We start from the raw sequence: 24,070 nt of genomic DNA, 5'->3' as shown, positions 1-24,070 counted from the left end.
CTTCATCCATCCATCCTGGGTAGGTGTAAATGCCCCTCCATCCATCCATCCTGGGTAGGTGTAAATGCCCCTCCATCCATCCATCCTGGGTAGGTGTAAATGCCCCTCCATCCATCCATGCTGGGTAGGTTTATATGCCCCTGACTAGCCCAGGGGAATGGGTATGACTCGGTACCCGGGCCTTTAGGGATGTCGCGGTGGTCGGCTCCCGGGCCCGTACCCTGGGGTCTCTCCTTTAAAAGGGTTGGTGATTTGTGAAGTTTATAAAAGAGTTTGTGACGCCACCTGTGGTTTCTGGTGAGGATCACCAGCGCTGCGCAGTCTACTGAGGCCGGTGATAAGGCAGCTCGATGGTATAGCTTCCCACAGGTGGAGCTAGGCCTCAGGGCAGCGTATGGACGGGGAAAGCAGGACGGAGAGACCCAGCCGGGTCAGAGCAAGAACAGGGACAGACACGATTGTCACTTCAGTACCTTTTACTGATGGAAATTCAGGCACGTCCCAGAGCACTGTATGGTGAAGGGTGCACGTCAGGATCCTCCCCAATGAGCGGGTTTTGGGCCTCCTGTTTCTTGCCTCTGCGTAGTAAGTTTCTGACCTTCCTGGAGCAAGGCCTAACTTTGTCTCTGTCCTGCGCTGGCTGACCTTGTGGTAGGGCCTTTTCTTGGATTACACGCTCCCGACTTAAGGGGCCTGTGTGTCTCCTGGCTCTATTACGTATCAGCACTTTTGCAATACTGGGACTTGTAGTTCTCCAGGGATTCTGGTTATATCTTACTGGGTCGTGGAGATCCCGGTAAGCTTCGGACCCGATGTCCGGTAACTGCTTCTTCGGGGTGAGCTAGTTCAGCTCCTCTGCCCCCTATGTATTAACTCTCCACTCGCCTTCGGCCTACTCGGGCCCTCACTAGGCTATACACACTAACGGCAGCTTGCCGCGCTTCACCGATCTTATGGCACCGGCACACCTAAAGCTCACCTCTGAGCTACAACTGAGTCTAGAACGTGCTCCACTGCAGACTGACCTCTCTCAGGCTTTTGCACTGCAGGAACTCTCTCAACAGGTTTGCTTTCTGTCGACTCCAGTCTAGACTAACTGCTGCCTGGCTCCACCTTCCCTTATATATCTATCCCTAACGGGCTCCCTCTGATGGTCTGAGGTGGAAGGTGGAGATGTGTGAATGGTTATGGGGGCCTCTTGTGGAGGAATCCATCAATACACCCTGCTAAGATCTGTGATACCAAGCGCAGCTAGGCGTCACACACCCCCCATCCATCCTGGGTAGATGTATATGCCCCTCCATCCATCCATCCATTCTGGATAAATGCATATGCCCCTTCATCCATCCATCCATCCTGGTTAGGTGTAAATGCCCCTCCATCCATCCCGGTCAGTATATGCCCCCCTCCATCCATCCATCCTGGTGGATATATCCTCCCCTTCATACTGGTGGATATATCCTCCCCTTCATACTGGTGGGTATATGCCCCCCCCCCTCCATCCATCCTGGTGGGTATATGCCCCCCACCTCCATCCATCCTGGTGGGTATATGCCCCCCCCCTCCATCCATCCTGGTGGGTATATGCCCCCCCCCCTCCATCCATCCTGGTGGGTATATGCCCCCCCTCCATCCATCCATCCTGGTGGGTATATGCCCCCCCCCCTCCATCCATCCTGGTGGGTATATGCCCCCCCCCCTCCATCCATCCTGGTGGGTATATGCCCCCCCCTCCATCCATCCATCCTGGTGGGTATATGCCCCCCCCTCCATCCATCCTGGTGGGTATATGCCCCCCCCTCCATCCATCCTGGTGGGTATATGCCCCCCCCCTCCATCCATCCTGGTGGGTATATGCCCCCCCCCTCCATCCATCCTGGTGGGTATATGCCCCCCCCCCTCCATCCATCCTGGTGAGTATATGCCCCCCCCTCCATCCATCCTGGTGGGTATATGCCCCCCCCCTCCATCCTGGTGGGTATATGCCCCCATATATTCAATGCGAAGGGAAAAAAAACAAAACAAACGCTTCTACTCACCTTCCACGTTCCCACGCAGCGCTGTGTCTGTGTTGCCTGAAGATGTCGGCAGTGATAACAGCTGAGAGGCTGAGATCACCGCACGGCGCCGCTGCAGATACTCACTCGGGACGTCCACTCCTAGGCATTTCCTCCCCGGCAGTTCCTGTCATGGCATGCTCTGACTGAGCAGTGCGTGCGACGACAGGGGGAATGTACAGCTTACACTGCAGGCTCCACAAAGATGGCTGCAATCTCCTCCCACGGCTGCGACCTGAACAGCCAAGGGGGCGTGCCCAGGTCACAGCTAGAGGCAGGAGGAGCGGCCTGTAATGTTAGAGAAAGGGTCGGTGACAGACTACTGTCTCTTATGGCCAGGGCTGCCGTAAATGAGGTGTGTAAGAGCGCTTCTTACACACCCCCCAAATAAAAATTGCAGCCCCTAGTGGCCAATGTAAAAATAAATAAAAAACTAATAAAGTGGTACATTTAATTTTGTATTAAAAATAATTGATTACATAATTATTAATACAAAACATAAAATCGTGGCCCCTTCCCTGTAAGAATAGCACATGGCTCTTTTCACGTCTGGTTATTTCTCTAGCAGGTAGAATATGCTCCGTTATAGACCGGGGACAGGTTTACAGCTCTATTTATTGTGGACGATTGATCTGCAAATCAGAACGGAGACCGGTCCGATTTTCATCCGATTTGTAGATAAAGATCATCTATTGAAGTCAACGAGTCTGTCAGAAAAATGGACAGAACCAACCATGTTGCCTGTACTGCTTGTTTTCCAGTGTCTATAGGCCGGGCAAGCGAGGCGAGGAAACCTTTAGCTTTTTACTTTACATATAAAAAAATATGCCCCACTGAGGAGAAAAACTGACACACTGACCAAAATCAGAAAAAAAACACTGATTAAAACCTGACATGTGAACGGGGCCTTAGGCCTTAATCAGATGTCAGCAGGGTCGGACTGGGGTGTCTGGGGCCCACAGGGGACACTGACTCTAGGGGCCACCTCCAGCAATATGCAGATCGCTCTTCTCTGCTCTCCCTGTTATAGTGGAGCAGTGACCGGCGGCTCCTCACATCTACTCTGCACAGACTACAACAGGGATGGACAATTTCTGTAGTTTACATGAAAGAGCTTCTTTGGTTAAAACAAGTGATCACAGATTCATGGGCTACACAGGATAGGTGATCACTTATTGATTGGAAGAATGGGGAAGTTTTATCCCTGACAGGACACTTATCCCCATTTTAAAATGCAGCGACAGGTGGGACGTCTGACCACAGCCTCATTCTTTCTCTTGGGGGCTTCCAAAAAAGAGCAGCGCTCACAGCCCCTGAGGGAATGAATGGATCAGTGGTCGAGTCGCACATGAGCTCCAGTGTAATGGGGAGAAAAGCTCCACAGTCTGCCGGTCGCTGCAGGTCCCAGTAGTCAGACCCCCACCAATCAATAAGTTATCACTTATCCTGTGGAGAGGGGATTACTTGTTCTCCCTGGAGAACCCCTGTGAGTGCATCTCTGACGCTCTGCTCCAAGTATTTCATCTCTAAGGCCACAGCCCCACTATCAGTATTCAGTCAGGATTTTTTCTCAGGAGTGGGAGCCAAAACCAGGTGAGGAACAATCAGAGAAAAGGTAGAATAGAAACAAGTCACCAATTCTGTATTTATCACCCACTCCTGCTTTTGGCTCTCACTACTGAGAAAAAATACTGACCAAATACTGATAGTGAAGCCGTGGCCTCATGGAAAAAAATCTTTTCCTAGTTAATCTCAGCGAGAACAAATGACCGCCATACACAACATAATCAACTATAACAACACCAATAATATCACATACAAAAGGGACAAATATCACCACACCATGACCAGACCACATATTACCACCACATAGTGACCAAATAATACAATACTGATCAGGAATACAAACCACAATACTAACAACACTGTCACTATACATATGAGCTCTGTATATAGTGTCAGTGTACAGGTAATACAGTGATCCCCAGTGACATTATAAACAGGATCTCTGTATATAGTGTCAGTGTACATGTAATACAGTGATCACCGGTGACATTATACACAGGAGCTCTGTATATAGTGTATAGGCAATACACTGGTCACCAGTGACATACACAGGAGCTCTGTATATACTATATAGTGTAAGTGTACAGTAATACACTGACTCACCAGTGATGTCTCTAGGTGAAGTTCTTCATCTTCGCTTTTCCTCATCTGGCACAGTCCACCATCACTTCTTCCAGCCAGGAATCATCTCTGCAGAAAATAACACACAGTTATCAATAACTGATCTCTTTTAGAGCACATTCCCACTTTTCCCCAGGCTTCTACACTACACCAGTTGAAGAAATAAAGCGACATAGTGGCGCCCTGCACAGTAACAGGACCCCCCTTTTGTCCCCTCTTACGGAAAACAGTTTCCTAAAAATAAAATTATATTACAGAAGTAATAATGTCCCTAATTGGACTCTAAAGTAATAATGTTCCCCACTCGCCATCATAAACTAATAAAGTTCCTCAATCTGGCCCCTAAACAGTAATAAAGTCCCTTGTCCAGCGTGGCCCCCCATCTATCCATCCTGACCCCCCCCCCCATATATCCATTCTGGTCTCCATGTGTCCAGCCTGCCCCCCTTCATATATCCATCCTGTCCCACTCATATATGCATCCCACCCCACCCCATATATCTATCCAGGACCCCATGTGTCCAGCTTGCCGCCCTTCACCTCCATGTGTCCATCCAGGTCCCCATGTGTCCAGCTTGCTGCCCTTCACCTATATGTGTCCATCCAGGTCCCAATGTGTCCAGCTTGCCCCCCTTCACCTCCATGTGTCCATCCAGGTCCCCAACTTGGCCCCCTTCACCACCATGTGTCCCCTTATGCGTCCATCCAGCCCCCCCCCTTCAGCCCCGTGCCTCCATCCATATGTCTCCCCATGCGTCCAACCAGCCCCCCCCTTTCAGCCCCATGCCTCCATCCATATGTCTACCCATGGGTCCAGCCAGCCCCCCCTTCAGCCCCATGTCCCCATCCATGTCTCCATGGGTCCAGCCAGCCCCCCCTTCAGCCCCGTGCCTCCATCCATATGTCCCCCATGCGTCCAGCCAGCCCCCCCTTCAGCCCCATGTCCCCATCCATGTTCCCATGGGCCCAGCCAGCCCCCTCCCCTTCAGCCCCATGTCCCCATCCATGTCTCCATGGGTCCAGCCAGCCCCCCCTTCAGCCCCGTGCCTCCATCCATATGTCTCCCCATGGGTCTAGCCAGCCCCCCCTTCAGCCCCATGTCCCCATCCATGTTCCCATGGGTCCAGCCAGCCCTCTCCCCTTCAGCCCCATGTCCCCATGGGTCCAGCCAGCCCCCCCTTCAGCCCCATGTCCCCATCCATGTCCTCATGGGTCCATCCAGCCCCCCCTTCAGACCCATGTCCCCATGGGTCCAACCAGCCCCCCCTTCAGCCCCATGTCCCCATCCATGTCCCCCCTTCAGCCCCATGTCCCCATCCATGTCCCCCCTTCAGCCCCATGTCCCCATCCATGTCCCCCCTTCAGCCCCATGTCCCCATCCATGTCCCCCCTTCAGCCCCATGTCCCCATCCATGTCCCCATGTGACCAGCCTGCGACCCCTCCATATATGGATGATGACCAATGCTGGGAACACTCACCCAGAAAAACGTGGATATTGCACTTGACTTGAAGTTGAAGCAGGGAGAGCTGTAGCCAGACCTGCAGCCTTGTTTCCAGGGTTATGGTGAGAGAGCAGAGTGCTGGTCACCGCATACTCAGCCCAGGAGCCGGCTTAAAAGGCAAGAGAGCAGGAGAGAAGGAGAGAAGAGGGCGGTGCGCGGTGCTGGTGCGGTGTTCCATACCCGGACGGGAGCCGGTGTTACAAGGCCAATTCCAAGGGAGCAGGAGCCGGGACTGGAGAGCAGAGCGCGGCGTCGGCGTATCAAAAGCCGGCAGGGGAGCAGGGAGAGGAGAGCGCGACGTCAGCGTGTCACCTGACAACACACCACTGCCAGCCACCAGCGGCAAAGCAGAGCGCGGTGCGTGTCACCGCCCACCAAGAACACGTCCTCAGTCATGTGACTATGCGCGTCACCCGCTGTCACCACTGAATAGTATGAGCGCCGCACGCGACGCTACATTTCCTTCGGCTGCGCTTTTAAAGGGCCCGCACTTTTTAAGAGCCCCCGCTACCAATTCTCTCACTCTCTCATCGGGGCCCACCGGGAATTTTTCCAGCTATCACACCAGGCCAGTCCTACCCTGCGCGCTGGCATGGGGCCCCCTCCTCAAATACTTACCTCTCCCGTTCCCAGCAACTCCTGTGTCTTCAGCGTCTTCGGAGTCTGTCGTCACTACCGTGCGCCCTCTGTCTTATCTAGCAATCCATAAGTATAATGCAAACTATGGGGCCATTACAGCATGGAGCAATCTATGGGGCCATTATACAGCATGGAGCAATCTATGGGGCCATTATACAGCATGGAGCAATCTATGGGGCCATTATACAGCATGGTGCAATCTATGGGGCCATTATACAGCATGGAGCAATCTATGGGGCCATTATACAGCATGGAGCAATCTATGGGGCCATTATACAGCAATCTATAGGGCCATTACATCTATGGAGAAATCTATAGGGCCATTACAGCATGGAGCAATCTATGGGGCCATAATACAGCATGGAGCAATCTATGGGGGCCATTACAGCATGGAGCAATCTATGGGGGCCATTACAGCATGGAGCAATCTATGGGGGCCATTACAGCATGGAGCAATCTATGGGGCCATTACAGCATGGAGCAATCTATGGGGCCATTACAGCATGGAGCAATCTATGGGGCCATTACAGCATGGAGCAATCTATGGGGCCATTACAGCATGGAGCAATCTATGGGGCCATTACAGCATGGAGCAATCTATGGGGCCATTACAGCATGGAGCAATCTATGGGACCATTACAGCATGGAGCAATCTATGGGGCCATTATACAGTATGAAGCAAACTATGGGGCCATTACAGCATGGAGCAATCTATAGGGCCATTACAGCATGCAGCAATATATGGGGCCATTATACAGTAGGGAGCAATATATGGGGCCATTATACAGCATGGGGCAATCTATGGGGCCATTATACAGCATGGAGCAATCTATGGGGCCAATACAGCATGGAGCAATCTATGGGGCCATTCTACTTATGGAGCAATCTATGGGGCCATTATACAGCATTGGGCAATCTATGGGGCCATTATACAGCATGGAGCAATCTATGGGGCCATTATACAGCATGGAGCAATCTATAGGGCCATTACATCATGGAGCAATCTATGGGGCCATTATACTTATGGAGAAATCTATAGGGCCATTACAGCATGGAGCAATCTATGGGGCCATAATACAGCATGGAGCAATCTATGGGGCCATTACAGCATGGAGCAATCTATGGGGGCCATTACAGCATGGAGCAATCTATGGGGGCAATTACAGCATGGAGCAATCTATGGGGGCAATTACAGCATGGAGCAATCTATAGGGCCATTACAGCATGGAGCAATCATAGAATCATAGAATCATAGAATGGTAGAGTTGGAAGGGACCTCCTGGGTCATCTGGTCCAACCCCCTGCTCAAAGCAGGATTCACTAGATCATCTCAGACAGATGTCTGTCCAGCCTCTGTTTGAAGACGTCCATTGAAGGGGAACTCACCACCTCTCGTGGCAGCCTGTTCCACTCATTAATCACCCTAACTGTCAAAAAGTTTTTTCTAATATCTAATCTGTGTCTCCTCCCATTTAGTTTCATCCCATTGCTTCTAGTCTTTCCTTGTGCAAATGAGAATAAAGATGATCCTTCTACAATGTGACAGCCCTTGACATATTTGTAGACAGCTCTTAAGTCTCCTCTCAGTCTTCTTTTTTGCAAGCTAAACATTCCCAAATCCTGCAACCGTTCCTCATAGGACATGGTTTGCAGACCAGTCACCATTCTGGTCGCTCTTCTCTGAACTTGCTCCAGTTTGTCTATGTCTTTTTTAAAATGTGGTGCCCAAAACTGTACACAGTATTCCAGATGAGGTCTGACCAAAGAGGAGTAAAGACCGATAATGACTTCACGTGATCTAGACTGTATGCTTCTGTTAATACATCCCAGAATTGTATTTGCCTTTTTTGCTGCTGCATCACACTGTTGACTCATGTTCAGTCTATGATCTATTAGTATACCTAAGTCTTTTTCACATGTACTGTTGCTTAGCTCTATTCCTCCCATTCTGTATATGCTTTTTTCATTTTTATTGCCCAGATGTAGTACTTTGCATTTTTTCCTGTTAAAAACCATTCTGTTGGTTGCTGCCCACTGCTCCAGTTTATTTAGGTCTTTTTGAATCCTCTCTCTCTCTTCTCTAGTATTAGCTATCCCTCCTAGCTTTGTGTCATCAGCAAATTTAATCAGTTTACCCTCAATTCCTTCATCTAAATCATTGATAAAGATGTTGAACAATACAGGTCCCAGGACGGAGCCCTGTGGTACCCCACTTGAGACATTCATCCAGCTGGATGTGAAGCCATTTACAACCACCCTTTGAGTCCGATCACTAAGCCAGTTATGAATCCACCTAACAGTTGCCTGGTCCATTGCATACTTGGTCATTTTTTCAATAAGGATGATGTGAGATACTTTGTCAAATGCTTTGCTGAAGTCAAGATATACTATATCTACAGCATTTCCCTGATCCACCCAGTCAGTGATTCTGTCATAGAAGGAAATTAAGTTAGTCTGACATGACTTGTTAGTTACAAACCCATGCTGACTCTGGTTAATCACTTCATTCTTATCCATGTACTTACATACATGTTGTTTAATAATTTGTTCAAAGATCTTTCCTGGTATAGAAGTCAGACTCACCGGCCTATAGTTCCCTGGGTCCACCTTCTTCCCCTTTTTGAAGATAGGAACAACATTTGCTCTTCTCCAGTCTTCTGGGACTTCTCCTGTTCTCCAAGAATTTTCAAAGATTATGGAGAGTGGTTCTAAAATTTCTTCTACAATCTCCTTCAGTACTCTGGGGTGTAATTCATCTGGACCTGGAGACTTGAACTCATTTATGTTAGCTAAATATTCCCTCACAATCTCTCTGTTTACTGATAACTTGGATTCCTCTATTCCTTTAAAAGGACAGTGAAGATCAGTTGATGTTACATTTTGTTTCTGAGAGAAAACAGATGCAAAATAGGAATTAAAAAGTTCGGCCTTCTCAACATCCTCTCTTACCATTTCTCCATTTTCATCCTGTAAAAATCCTATAGCATCTTTGACTTTTCTTTTACTTTTGACATACCCCCAAAATCCTTTTTTATCTATGGGGCCATTACAGCATGGAGCAATCTATGGGGGCCATTACAGCATGGAGCAATCTATGGGGGCAATTACAGCATGGAGCAATCTATGGGGGCAATTACAGCATGGAGCAATCTATGGGGGCAATTACAGCATGGAGCAATCTATGGGGGCAATTACAGCATGGAGCAATCTATGGGGGCAATTACAGCATGGAGCAATCTATGGGGCCATAATACAGCATGGAGCAATCTATGGGGCCATAATACAGCATGGAGCAATCTATGGGGCCATTACAGCATGGAGCAATCTATGGGGGCAATTACAGCATGGAGCAATCTATGGGGGCAATTACAGCATGGAGCAATCTATGGGGCCAATTACAGCATGGAGCAATCTATGGGGGCAATTACAGCATGGAGCAATCTATGGGGGCAATTACAGCATGGAGCAATCTATGGGGGCAATTACAGCATGGAGCAATCTATGGGGGCAATTACAGCATGGAGCAATCTATGGGGGCCATTACAGCATGGAGCAATCTATGGGGCCATTACAGCATGGAGCAATCTATGGGGCCATTACAGCATGGAGCAATCTATGGGGCCATTGCAGCATGGAGCAATCTATGGGGCCATTGCAGCATGGAGCAATCTATGGGGCCATTGCAGCATGGAGCAATCTATGGGGCCATTGCAGCATGGAGCAATCTATGGGGCCATTACAGCATGGAGCAATCTATGGGGCCATTACAGCATGGAGCAATCTATGGGACCATTACAGCATGGAGCAATCTATGGGGCCATTATACAGTATGGAGCAATCTATGGGGCCATTATACAGTATGAAGCAATCTATAGGGCCATTACAGCATGGAGCAATCTATAGGGCCATTACAGCATGCAGCAATATATGGGGCCATTATACAGTATGGAGCAGTCTATGGGGCCATTATACAGTAGGGAGCAATATATGGGGCCATTATACAGCATGGGGCAATCTATGGGGCCATTATACAGCATGGAGCAATCTATGGGGCCATTACAGGATGGAGCAATCTATGGGGCCATTATACTTATGGAGCAATCTATAGGGCCATTACAGCATGGTGCAATATATGAGGCCATTATACAGTATGGAGCAGTCTATGGGGCCATTATACAGTAGGGAGCAATCTATGGGGCCATTATACAGCATGGGGCAATCTATGGGGCCATTATACAGCATGGAGCAATCTATGGGGCCATTATACAGCATGGAGCAATCTATGGGGCCATTACAGCATGGAGCAATCTATGGGGCCATTACAGCATGGAGCAATCTATGGGGCCATTATACTTGTGGAGCAATCTATAGGGCCATTACAGCATGGAGCAATCTATGGGGACATTATACTTATGGAGCAATCTATAGGGCCATTACATCATGGAGCAATCTATGGGGCCATTATACTTATAGAGCAATCTGTAGGGCCATTATACTTATAGAGCAATCTGTAGGGCCATTATACTTATGGAGCAATCTATGGGGCCATTACAGCATGGAGCAATCTATGGGGCCATTACCGCATGGAGCAATCTATGAGGCCATTATACTTATGGAGCAATCTATAGGGCCATTATACTTATGGAGCAATCTATAGGGCCATTATACTTATGGAGCAAACTATGGGGCCATTATACAGTATGGAGCAATCTATGGAGCCATTATACAGTATGGAGCAATCTATGGGGCCATTATGCAGCATGGAGCAATTTATAGGGCCATTACAGCATGGAACAATCTATGGGGCCATTATACTTATGGAGAAATCTATGGGGCCATTACAGCATGGAGCAATCTATGGGGCCATTATACTTATGGAGCAATCTATAGGGCCATTACAGCATGGTGCAATATATGAGGCCATTATACAGTATGGAGCAGTCTATGGGGCCATTATACAGTAGGGAGCAATCTATGGGGCCATTATACAGCATGGAGCAATCTATGGGGCCATTACAGCATGGAGCAATCTATGGGGCCATTATACTTGTGGAGCAATCTATAGGGCCATTACAGCATGGAGCAATCTATGGGGACATTATACTTATGGAGCAATCTATAGGGCCATTACATCATGGAGCAATCTATGGGGCCATTATACTTATGGAGCAATCTATAGGGCCATTATACTTATGGAGCAATCTATGGGGCCATTACAGCATGGAGCAATCTATAGGGCCATTATACTTATGGAGCAATCTATAGGGCCATTATACTTATGGAGCAAACTATGGGGCCATTATACAGTATGGAGCAATCTATGGAGCCATTATACAGTATGGAGCAATCTATGGGGCCATTATGCAGCATGGAGCAATTTGTAGGGCCATTACAGCATGGAACAATCTATGGGGCCATTATACTTATGGAGCAATCTATGGGGCCATTATACAGCATGGAGCAATCTATGGGGCCATTATACAGCATGGAGCAATCTATGGGGCCATTATACAGCATGGAGCAATCGATGGGGCCATTATACAGCATGGAGCAATCTATGGGGCCATTATACAGCATGGAGCAATCTATGGGGCCATTATACAGCATGGAGCAATCTATGGGGCCATTATACAGCATGGAGCAATCTATGGGGCCATTATACAGTAGGGAGCAATCTATGGGGCTATTATACAGCATGAAGCAATCTATGGGGCCATTAGACTAATGGAGCAATCTATAGGGCCATTACAGCATGGAGCAATCTATGGGGCCATTATACAGCATGGAGCAATCTATAGGGCCATTACAGCATGGAGCAATGTATAGGGCCATTACAGCATGGAGCAATCTATGGGGCCATTATACAGCATGGAGCAATGTATAGGGCCATTACAGCATGGAGCAATCTATGGGGCCATTATACTTATGGAGCAATCTATGGTGCTATTACAGCATGGATCAATCTATGGGGCCATTAAACAGCATGGAGCAATCTATGATGCCATTATACAGCATGGAGCAATCTATGGGGCCATTCTACTTATGGAGCAATCTATGGGGCCATTACAGCATGGAGCAATCTATGGGGCCATTATACTTATGGAGAAATCTATGGGGCCATTACAGCATGGAGCAATCTATGGGGCCATTCTACTTATGGAGCAATCTATGGGGCCATTACAGCATGGAGCAATCTATGGGGCCATTACCGCATGGAGCAATCTATGGGGCCATTATACTTATGGAGCAATCTATAGGGCCATTACAGCATGGAGCCAATCTATGGGGCCATTACCGCATGGAGCAATCTATGGGGCCATTATACTTATGGAGCAATCTATGGGGCCATTACAGCATGGAGCAATCTATGGGGCCATTACCGCATGGAGCAATCTATGGGGCCATTATACTTATGGAGCAATCTATAGGGCCATTATACAGTAGGGAGCAATCTATGGGACCATTATACAGCATGGAGCAATCTATGGGACCTTTATACTTATGGAGCAATCTATAGGGCCATTACAGCATGGAGCAATCTATGGGGCCATTATACAGCATCGAGCAATCTATGGGTCCATTATACAGCATGGAGCAATCTATGGAGCCATTACAACATGGAGCAATCTATGGGGCCATTATACAGTAGGGAGCAATCCATGGGGCCATTATACAGTAGGGAGCAATCTATAGGGCCATTACAGCATGCAGCAATCTATGGGGCCATTATACAGCATGGAGCAATCTATGGGGCCATTATACAGCATGGAGCAATCTATGGGGCCATTATACAGCATGGAGCAATCTATGGGGCCATTATACTTATGGAGCAATCTATAGGACCATTACAGCATGGAGCCAATCTATGGAGCCATTATGCAGTATGGAGCAATCTATGGGGCCATTATGGAGCAATCTATAGGGCCATTATACTTATGGAGCAATCTATGGGGCCAATATACAGCATGGAGCAATCTATGGGGCCATTATACTTATGGAGCAATCTATAGGGCCATTTTACAGCATGGAGCAATCTATGGGGCCATTATACTTATGGAGCAATCTATGGGGCCATTACAGCATGGATCAATCTATGGGGCCATTATACTTATGGAGCAATCTATAGGGTCATTATACTTATGGAGCAATCTATGGGGCCATTATACAGTATGGAGCAATCTATGGAGCCATCATGCAGCATGGAGCAATCTATGGGGCCATTATGAAGCATGGAGCAATTTATAGGGCCATTACAGCATGGAGCAATCTATGGGGCCATTATACTTATGGAGCAATCTATGGGGCCATTATACAGCATGGAACAATCTATGGGGCCATTATACAGCAGGGGTCAATCTATGGGGCCATTATACAGCATGGGCCAATCTATTGGGCCATTATACAGCATGGAGCAATCTATGGGGCTATTATACAGCATGGAGCAATCTATAGGGCCATTACAGCATGGAGCAATTTATGGGGCCATTACCGCATGGAGCAATCTATGGGGCCATTATCCTTATGGAGCAATCTATAGGGCCATTACAGCATGGAGCAATCTATAGGGCCATTACAGCATGGAGCAATCTATAGGGCCATTACAGCATGGAGCAATCTATAGGGCCATTACAGCATGGAGCAATCTATAGGGCCATTATACTTATGGAGCAATCTATGGGGCCATTACAGCATGGAGCAATCTATGGGGCCATTATACAGTAGGGAGCAATCTATGGGGCCATTATACTTATGGAGCAATCTATAGGGTCATTATACTTATGGAGCAATCTATGGAGCCATTATGCAGCGTGGAGCAATCTATGGGGCCATTATGAAGCATGGAGCAATTTATAGGGCCATTACAGCATGGAGCAATCTATGGGGCCATTACACTTATGGAGCAATCTATGGGGCCATTATACAGCAGGGGTCAATCTATGGGGTCATTATACAGCATGGGCCAATCTATGGGGCCATTATACAGCATGGAGCAATCTATGGGGCCATTATACAGCATGGAGCAATCTATAGGGCCATTACATCATGGAGCAATCTATGGGGCCATTATACTTATGGAGCAATCTATAGGGCCATCACAGCATGGAGCAATCTATGGGGCCATTACAGCATGGAGCAATCTAGGAGGCCATTACAGCATGGAGCAATCTATGCGGCCATTATACTAATGGAGCAATCTATAGGGCCATTATACTTATGGAGCAATCTATGGGGCCATTATACTTATGGAGAAATCTATGGGGCCATCATACAGTATGGAGCAATCTATGGAGCCATTATGCAGTATGGAGCAATCTATGGGGCCATTACAGCATGGAGCAATCTATGGGGCCATTATACTTATGGAGCAATCTATGGGACCATTACAGCATGGAGAAATCTATGGGGCCATTATGCAGTATGGAGCAATCTATTTGGCCATTATGCAGCATGGAGCAATCTATTTGGCCATTATGCAGCATGGCGCAATCTATAGGGCCATTACAGCATGGAGCAATCTATGGGGCCATTATACTTATGGAGCAATCTATGGGGCCATTATACAGCATGGAGCAATCTATGGGGCCATTATACAGCATGGAGCAATCTATGGGGCCATTATACAGCATGGAGCAATCTATGGGGCCATTACAGCATGGAGCAATTTATGGGGCCATTACCGCGTGGAGCAATCTATGGGGCCATTATCCTTATGGAGCAATCTATAGGGCCATTATACTTATGGAGCAATCTATGGGGCCATTATACTTATGGAGCAATCTATGGGGTGTAGCGCCGGCGTCCCTGCCCTCTGCTAGGCAGGGACGCTGTTCCCCTCACCTCCCTGCTCCGTGCCCGGCTTCCTCCTCCCGCTCTGCTGGTAGCGCGCGCTCCTTCCCGGCCACTGTGCTTAGGGCGGGCGCGCGCACTCTCCCTCCCTCTTAAAGGGGCCGCGCGCGCCGTCCTAAGGAGTCCCCGACCAATGGCCGGAGGACTTCACCATATATAAGGCACCTCCTCCAAAATGGAGGTGCCCGAGCAATGTTGTTGCACTGTTCTACTCTGCTTCAGCCCTCAGGTCCCGTTGCCAGTTACCTGCCTGATTCCTGCCAGAGTCCTGCCAGTTTGCTGTCCGTTTCCTGCCAGTTATTCCTGCTACCTGCTTGCTAGCCTGAGGTCCGACGGTCTGCCTTACAACTCCTGTCAGTCTGTCTAAGGACCAGCTTGCCCGCTCACCTGGGAGCGCACATCAGCTACCTGCCTGCTTGCTAGCCTGAGGTCCGACGGTCTGCCTTTCTACTCCTGTCAGTCTGTCTATGGACCAGCTTGCCCGCTCACCTGGGAGCGCTCCTCCGCTACCTGCCTGCTTGCCTGCCCGGAGGCTCCGCCGTCACGTGCTGTGACCACCAGCTATTCCAGAGACTCTTGCCCGCTCACCTGGGAGCGCTTCTCCGCTACCTGCCTGCTTGCCTACCTGGAGGCTTCGCCGTCACGTGCTGTGACCACCTGCTATTCCAGAGACTCTCGCTTGCTCACCTGGGAGCACACATCCTCCATCTGCCTTGCTTGCCTACCTGGAGGCTTCGCTGTCACGTGCTGTGACCACCTGCTATTCCAGAGACTCTCGCTTACTCACCTGGGAGCACACATCCTCCATCTGCCTTGCTAGCCTACCTGGAGGTTCAGCCATCACAGGTCGTACCAGCCCGTTCACCCAGAGACTGCCCCGGTCACTTGCCGTGACCTCCAGCCCGTTCACCCAGAGACTGCCCCGGTCACTTGCCGTGACCTCCAGCCCGTTCTTCCAGAGACTGTCCCGGTCACTTGCCGTGACCTCCTGCCCATACACCCAGAGACTGTCCCGGTCACCTGCTGTGACTGCCTGCCTGGTCGCCACCCGCTCCCTTACAAGGACCGCCCCCTTGTATAGTAGCTCAGAGGTTCCGCCTCCCAGACCCGTTACATGGGGCCATTACAGCATGGAGCAATCTATGGGGCCATTATACATCATGGAGCAATCTATAGGGCCATTACAGCATGGAGCAATCTATGGTGCCATTATACAGCATGGAGCAATCTATAGGGCCATTACAGCATGGAGAAATCTATGGGGCCATTATACAGTATGGAGCAATCTATGGGACCATTATGCAGCATGGAGCAATCTATGGGACCATTATGCAGCATGGAGCAATCTATGGGACCATTATGCAGCATGGAGCAATCTATGGGACCATTATGCAGCATGGAGCAATCTATGGGACCATTATGCAGCATGGAGCAATCTATGGGACCATTATGCAGCATGGAGCAATCTATGGGACCATTATGCAGCATGGAGCAATCTATGGGACCATTATGCAGCATGGAGCAATCTATGGGACCATTATGCAGCATGGAGCAATCTATGGGACCATTATGCAGCATGGAGCAATCTATGGGACCATTATGCAGCATGGAGCAATCTATGGGGCCATTATGCAGCATGGAGCAATCTATGGGGTCATTATACAGTAGGGAGCAATCTATGGGGCCATTATACAGCATGGATCAATCTATGGGGCCATTATACAGCGTGGAGCAATCTATGGGGCCATTATACAGCATGGGGCAATCTATGGGGCCATTATACTTATGGAGCAATCTATAGGGCAATTACAGCATGCAGCAATCTATGGGGCCATTATACAGCATGGAGCAATCTGTGGAGCCATTATACTTATGGAGCCATCTATGGGGCCATTATACAGCATGGAACAATCTATGGGGCCATTATACTTATGGAGCAATCTGTGGAGCCATTATACAGCAGGGAGCAATCTAGGGGGCCATTATACAGCATGGGGCAATCTATGGGACCATTATTCAGCATGGAGCAATCTATGGGGCCATTATACTTATGGAGCAATCTATAGGGCCATTACAGCATGGAGCAATCTATAGGGCCATTACAGCATGGAGCAATCTATGGGGCCATTACAGCATGGAGCAATCTATGGGGCCATTACAGCATGGAGCAATCTATGGGGCCATTATACTTATGGAGAAATCTATAGGGCCATTATACTTATGGAGAAATCTATAGGGCCATTATACAGTATGGAGCAATCTATGGAGCCATTATGCAGTATGGAGCAATCTATGGGGCCATTATGCAGCATGGAGCAATCTATAGGGCCATTACAGCATGGAGCAATCTATGGGGCCATTATACTTATGGATTAATCTATGGGACTATTACAGCGTGGAGCAATCTATGGGGCCATTATACAGTATGGAGCAATCTATAGAGCCATTACAGCATGGAGCAATCTATGGGGCCATTATACAGCATGGAGCAATCTATATGGCCATTATACAGTATGGAGCAATCTATGGGGCCATTATACAGTATGGAGCAATCTATGGGGCCATTACAGCATGGAGCAATCTATGGGGCCATTACAGCATGGAGCAATCTATGGGGCCATTACAGCATGGAGCAATCTATGGGGCCATTATACTTATGGAGCAATCTATGGGACCATTACAGCATGGAGCAATCTATGGGGCCATTATCCAGCATGGAGCAATCTATGGGGCCATTATCCAGCATGGAGCTATCTATGGGCCAATTATACTTATGGAGCAATCTATAGGGCCATTACAGCATGGAGCAATCTATGGGGCCATTATACTTATGGAGCAATCTATGGGGCCATTACAGCATGGCGCAATCTATGGGTCCATTATACAGCATGGAGCAATCTATGGGGCCATTATACTTATGGAGCAATCTATAGGGCCATTATACTTATGGAGCAATCTATAGGGCCATTATACTTATGGAGCAATCTATGGGGCCATTACCGCATGGAGCAATCTATAGGGCCATTAGACTCATGGAGCAATCTATAGGGTCATTATACTTATGGAGCAATCTATAGGGCCATTATACAGTATGGAGCAATCTATGGGGCCATTATGCAGTATGGAGCAATCTATGGAGCCATTATGCAGTATGGAGCAATCTATGGAGCCATTATGCAGTATGGAGCAATCTATGGGGCCATTATGCAGCATGGAGCAATCTATGGGGCCATTATGCAGCATGGAGCAATCTATGGGGCCATTACAGCGTGGAGCAATCTATGGGGCCATTATACAGCATGGAGCAATCTATGGGGCCATTATACAGCATGGAGCAATCTATGGGGCCATTATACAGCATGGGGCAATCTATGGGGCCATTATACAGCATGGGGCAATCTATGGGGCCATTACACTTATGGAGCAATCTATAGGGCCATTACACTTATGGAGCAATCTATGGGGCCATTATACAGCATGGAGCAATCTATGGGGCCATTATAATTATGGAGCAATCTATAGGGCCATTATACTTATGGAGCAATCTATGGGGCCATTATACAGTATGGAGCAATCTATGGGGCCATTACATCATGGAGCAATCTATGGGGCCATTACATCATGGAGCAATCTATGGGACCATTACAGCATGGAGCAATCTATGGGGCCATTATACAGCATGGAGCAATCTATGGGGCCATTATACAGCATGGAGCAATCTATGGGACCATTACAGCATGGAGCAATCTATGGGGCCATTATACAGCATGGAGCAATCTATGGGGCCATTATACAGCATGGAGCAATCTATGGGGCCATTATACAGCATGGAGCAATCTATGGGGCCATTATACAGCATGGAGCAATCTATGGGGCCATTATACAGCATGGAGCAATCTTTGGGCCATTATACAGCATGGAGCAATCTATGGGACCATTACAGCATGGAGCAATCTATAGGGCCATTACAGCATGGAGCAATCTATGGGGCCATTATACTTATGGAGCAATCTATGGGGCCATTACAGCATGGCGCAATCTATGGGGCCATTATACAGCATGGAGCAATCTATGGGGCCATTATACTTATGGAGCAATCTATAGGGCCATTATACTTATGGAGAAATCTATGGGGCCATTATACTTATGGAGCAATCTATGGAGCCATTACAGCATGGGGCAATCTATGGGGCCATTATACAGCATGGAGCAATCTATGGGGCCATTATACTTATGGAGCAATCTATAGGGCCATTACAGCATGCAGCAAGCTATGGGGCCATTATACAGTATGGAGCAATCTTTGGGCCATTATACAGCATGGAGCAATCTATGGGACCATTACAGCATGGAGCAATCTATAGGGCCATTATACAGCATGGAGCAATCTATGGGGCCATTATACAGTAGGGAGCAATCTATGGGGCCATTATACAGCATGGGGTAATCTATGGGGCCATTATACAGCATGGAGCAATCTATTGGGCCATTATACTTATGGAGCAATCTATAGGGCCATTAGACTCATGGAGCAATCTATAGGGCCATTATACTTATGGAGTAATCTATGGGGCCATTACAGCATGGCGCAATCTATGGGGCCATTATACAGCATGGAGCAATCTATGGGGCCATTATACAGTAGGGAGCAATCTATGGGGCCATTATACAGCATGGGGTAATCTATGGGGCCATTATACAGCATGGAGCAATCTATGGGGCCATTACAGCATGGAGCAATCTATGGGGCCATTATACAGAAGGGAGCAATCTATGGGGCCATTATACTTATGGAGCAATCTATAGGGCCATTACAGCATGCAGCAAGCTATGGGGCCATTATACAGTATGGAGCAATCTATGGGGCCATTATGCAGCATGGAGCAATCTCTAGGGCCATTACAGCATGGAGCAATCTATGGGGCCATTATACAGCATGGGGCAATCTATGGGGCCATTATACAGCATGGGGCAATCTATGGGGCCATTATACAGCATGGGGCAATCTATGGGGCCATTATACAGCATGGAGCAATCTATGGAGCCATTATACAGCATGGAGCAGTCTATAGGGCCATTACAGCATGGAGCAATCTATGGGGCCATTATACAGCATGGAGCTATCTATAGGGACATTACAGCATGGAGCAATGTATAGGGCCATTACAGCATGGAGCAATCTATGGGGCCATTATACTTATGGAGCAATATATGGGACCATTACAGCATGGAGCAATCTATGGGGCCATTATACAGCATGGAGCAATCTATGGGGCCATTATACAGCATGTAGCAATCTATGGGCCCATTATATTTATGGAGCAATCTATAGCGCCATTACAGCATGGAGCAATCTATGGGGCCATTATACTTATGGAGCAATCTATGGGGCCATTACAGCATGGCGCAATCTATGGGGCCATTACCGCATGGAGCAATCTATGGGGCTATTATACTTATGGAGGAATCTATGGGGCCATTACAGCATGGCGCAATCTATGGGGCCATTATACAGCATGGAGCAATCTATGGGGCCATTATACTTATGGAGCAATCTATAGGGCCATTACAGCATGGAGCAATCTATGGGGCCATTATACTTATGGAGCAATCTATGGGGCCATTACCGCATGGAGCAATCTATGGGGCCATTATACAGTATGGAGCAATCTATAGGGCCATTAGACTCATGGAGCAATCTATAGGGTCATTATACTTATGGAGCAATCTATAGGGCCATTATACTTATGGAGCAATCTATGGGGCCATTATACAGTATGGAGCAATCTATGGAGCCATTATGCAGTATGGAGCAATCTATGGGACCATTACAGCGTGGAGCAATCTATAGGGCCATTATACTTATGGAGCAATCTATGGGGCCATTACAGCATGGCGCAATCTATGGGGCCATTATACAGAATGGAGCAATCTATAGGGCCATTATACAGTAGGGAGCAATCTATGGGGCCATTATACAGCATGGGTTAATCTATGGGGCCATTATACAGCATGGAGCAATCTATGGGGCCATTATCCTTATGGAGCAATTTATAGGGCCATTACAGCATGGAGCAATCTATGGGGCCATTATACTTATGGAGCAATCTATAGGGCCATTACAGCATGGAGCTATCTATGGGGCCATTATACAGTAGGGAGCAATCTATGGGGCCATTATACTTATGGAGCAATCTATAGGGCCATTACAGCATGCAGCAATCTATGGTGCCATTATACAGCATGGAGCAATCTATGGAGCCATTATACAGCATGGAGCAATCTATGGAGCCATTATACAGCATGGAGCAATCTATGGGGCCATTATACTTATGGAGCAATCTATGGGGCCATTACAGCATGGAGCAATCTATGGGGCCATTATACTTAAGCAATCTATAGTTCCATTATACTTATGGAGCAATCTATAGGGCCATTATACTTATGGAGCAATCTATAGGGCCATTATACTTATGGAGCAATCTATGGGGCCATTATACAGTATGGAGCAATCTATAGGGCCATTATGGAGCATGGAGCAATCTATAGGGCCATTACAACATGGAGCAATCTATGGGGCCATTATACAGTAGGGAGCAATCTATGGGGCCATTATACTTATGGAGCAATCTATAGGGCCATTACAGCATGCAGCAATCTATGGGGCCATTATACAGCATGGAGCAATCTATGGAGCCATTATACAGCATGGAGCAATCTATGGGGCCATTATACAGTATGGAGCAATCTATAGGGCCATTATGGAGCATGGAGCAATCTATAGGGCCATTACAACATGGAGCAATCTATGGGGCCATTATACTTATGGAGCAATCTATGGGGTCATTGTACAGCATGGGGCAATCTATGGGGCCATTATAAAGCATGGAGCAATCTATAGGGCCATTACAGCATGGAGTAATCTATGCAGCCATTATACTTTTGGAGCAATCTATAGGGCCATTACAGCATGCAGCAATCTATGGGGCCATTATACAGCATGGAGCAATCTATGGAGCCATTATACTTATGGAGCAATCTTTAGGGCCATTACAGCATGGAGCAATCTATGGGGCCATTATACTTAAGCAATCTATAGTTCCATTATACTTATGGAGCAATCTATAGGGCCATTATACTTATGGAGCAATCTATAGGGCCATTATACTTATGGAGCAATCTATAGGGCCATTATACTTATGGAGCAATCTATGGGGCCATTATACAGTATGGAGCAATCTATAGGGCCATTATGGAGCATGGAGCAATCTATAGGGCCATTACAGCATGGAGCAATCTATGGGGCCATTATACAGTATGGAGCAATCTATGGGGCCATTATACTTATGGAGCAATCTATGGGGTCATTGTACAGCATGGGGCAATCTATGGGGCCATTATAAAGCATGGAGCAATCTATAGGGCCATTACAGCATGGAGTAATCTATGCAGCCATTATACTTTTGGAGCAATCTATAGGGCCATTACAGCATGCAGCAATCTATGGGGCCATTATACAGCATGGAGCAATCTATGGAGCCATTATACAGCATGGAGCAATCTATAGGGCCATTATACTTATGGAGCAATCTATAGGGCCATTATACTTATGGAGCAATCTATAGGGCCATTATACTTATGGAGCAATCTATGGGGCCATTATACAGTATGGGGCAATCTATAGGGCCATTATGGAGCATGGAGCAATCTATAGGGCCATTACAGCATGGAGCAATCTATGGGGCCATTATACAGTATGGAGCAATCTATGGGGCCATTATACTTATGGAGCAATCTATGGGGCCATTGTACAGCATGGGGCAATCTATGGGGCCATTATAAAGCATGGAGCAATCTATAGGGCCATTACAGCATGGAGTAATCTATGCAGCCATTATACTTTTGGAGCAATCTATAGGGCCATTATACTTATGGAGCAATCTATGGGGCCATTACAGCATGGCGCAATTTATGGTGCCATTACCGCATGGAGCAATCTATGGGGCCATTATACTTATGGAGCAATCTATAGGGCCATTAGACTCATGGAGCAATCTATAGGGCCATTAGACTCATGGAGCAATCTATGGGGCCATTACAGCATGGCGCAATCTATGGGGCCATTATACAGCATGGGGTAATCTATGGGGCCATTATACAGCATGGAGCAATCTATGGGGCCATTACAGCATGGAGCAATCTATGGGGCCATTATACTTATGGAGCAATCTATAGGGCCATTACAGCATGGAGCAATCTATGGGGCCATTATACAGAAGGGAGCAATCTATGGGGCCATTATACAGAAGGGAGCAATCTATAGGGCCATTACAGCATGCAGCAATCTATGGGGCCATTATACAGCAGGGAGCAATCTATGGGGCCATTATACAGCATGGGGCAGTCTATGGGGCCATTATACTGTAGGGAGCAATCTATGGGGCCATTATACAGCATGGAGCAATCTATGGGGCCATTATACAGCATGGAGCAATCTATGGAGCCATTATACTTATGGAGCAATCTATGGGGCCATTATACTTATGGAGCAATCTATGGGGCCATTATACTTATGGAGCAATCTATAGGGCCATTATACAGTAGGGAGCAATCTATGAGGCCATTATACAGCATGGGTTAATCTATGGGGCCATTACAGCATGGAGCAATCTATGGGGCCATTACAGCATGGAGCAATCTATGGGGCCATTATACTTATGGAGCAATCTATGGGGCCATTATACAGCATGGAGCAATCTATGGGGCCATTATACAGCATGGAGCAATCTTTGGAGCCATTATACAGTATGGAGCAATCTATGGGGCCATTATACAGC

This window comes from Phyllobates terribilis, unplaced genomic scaffold (assembly GCF_046119375.1).
Source record: "Phyllobates terribilis strain yellow unplaced genomic scaffold, ASM4611937v1 Scaffold_565__1_contigs__length_1073536, whole genome shotgun sequence".
Lineage (NCBI taxonomy): Eukaryota > Metazoa > Chordata > Amphibia > Anura > Dendrobatidae > Phyllobates > Phyllobates terribilis.
Note: the sequence above shows the minus strand (reverse complement) of the source record.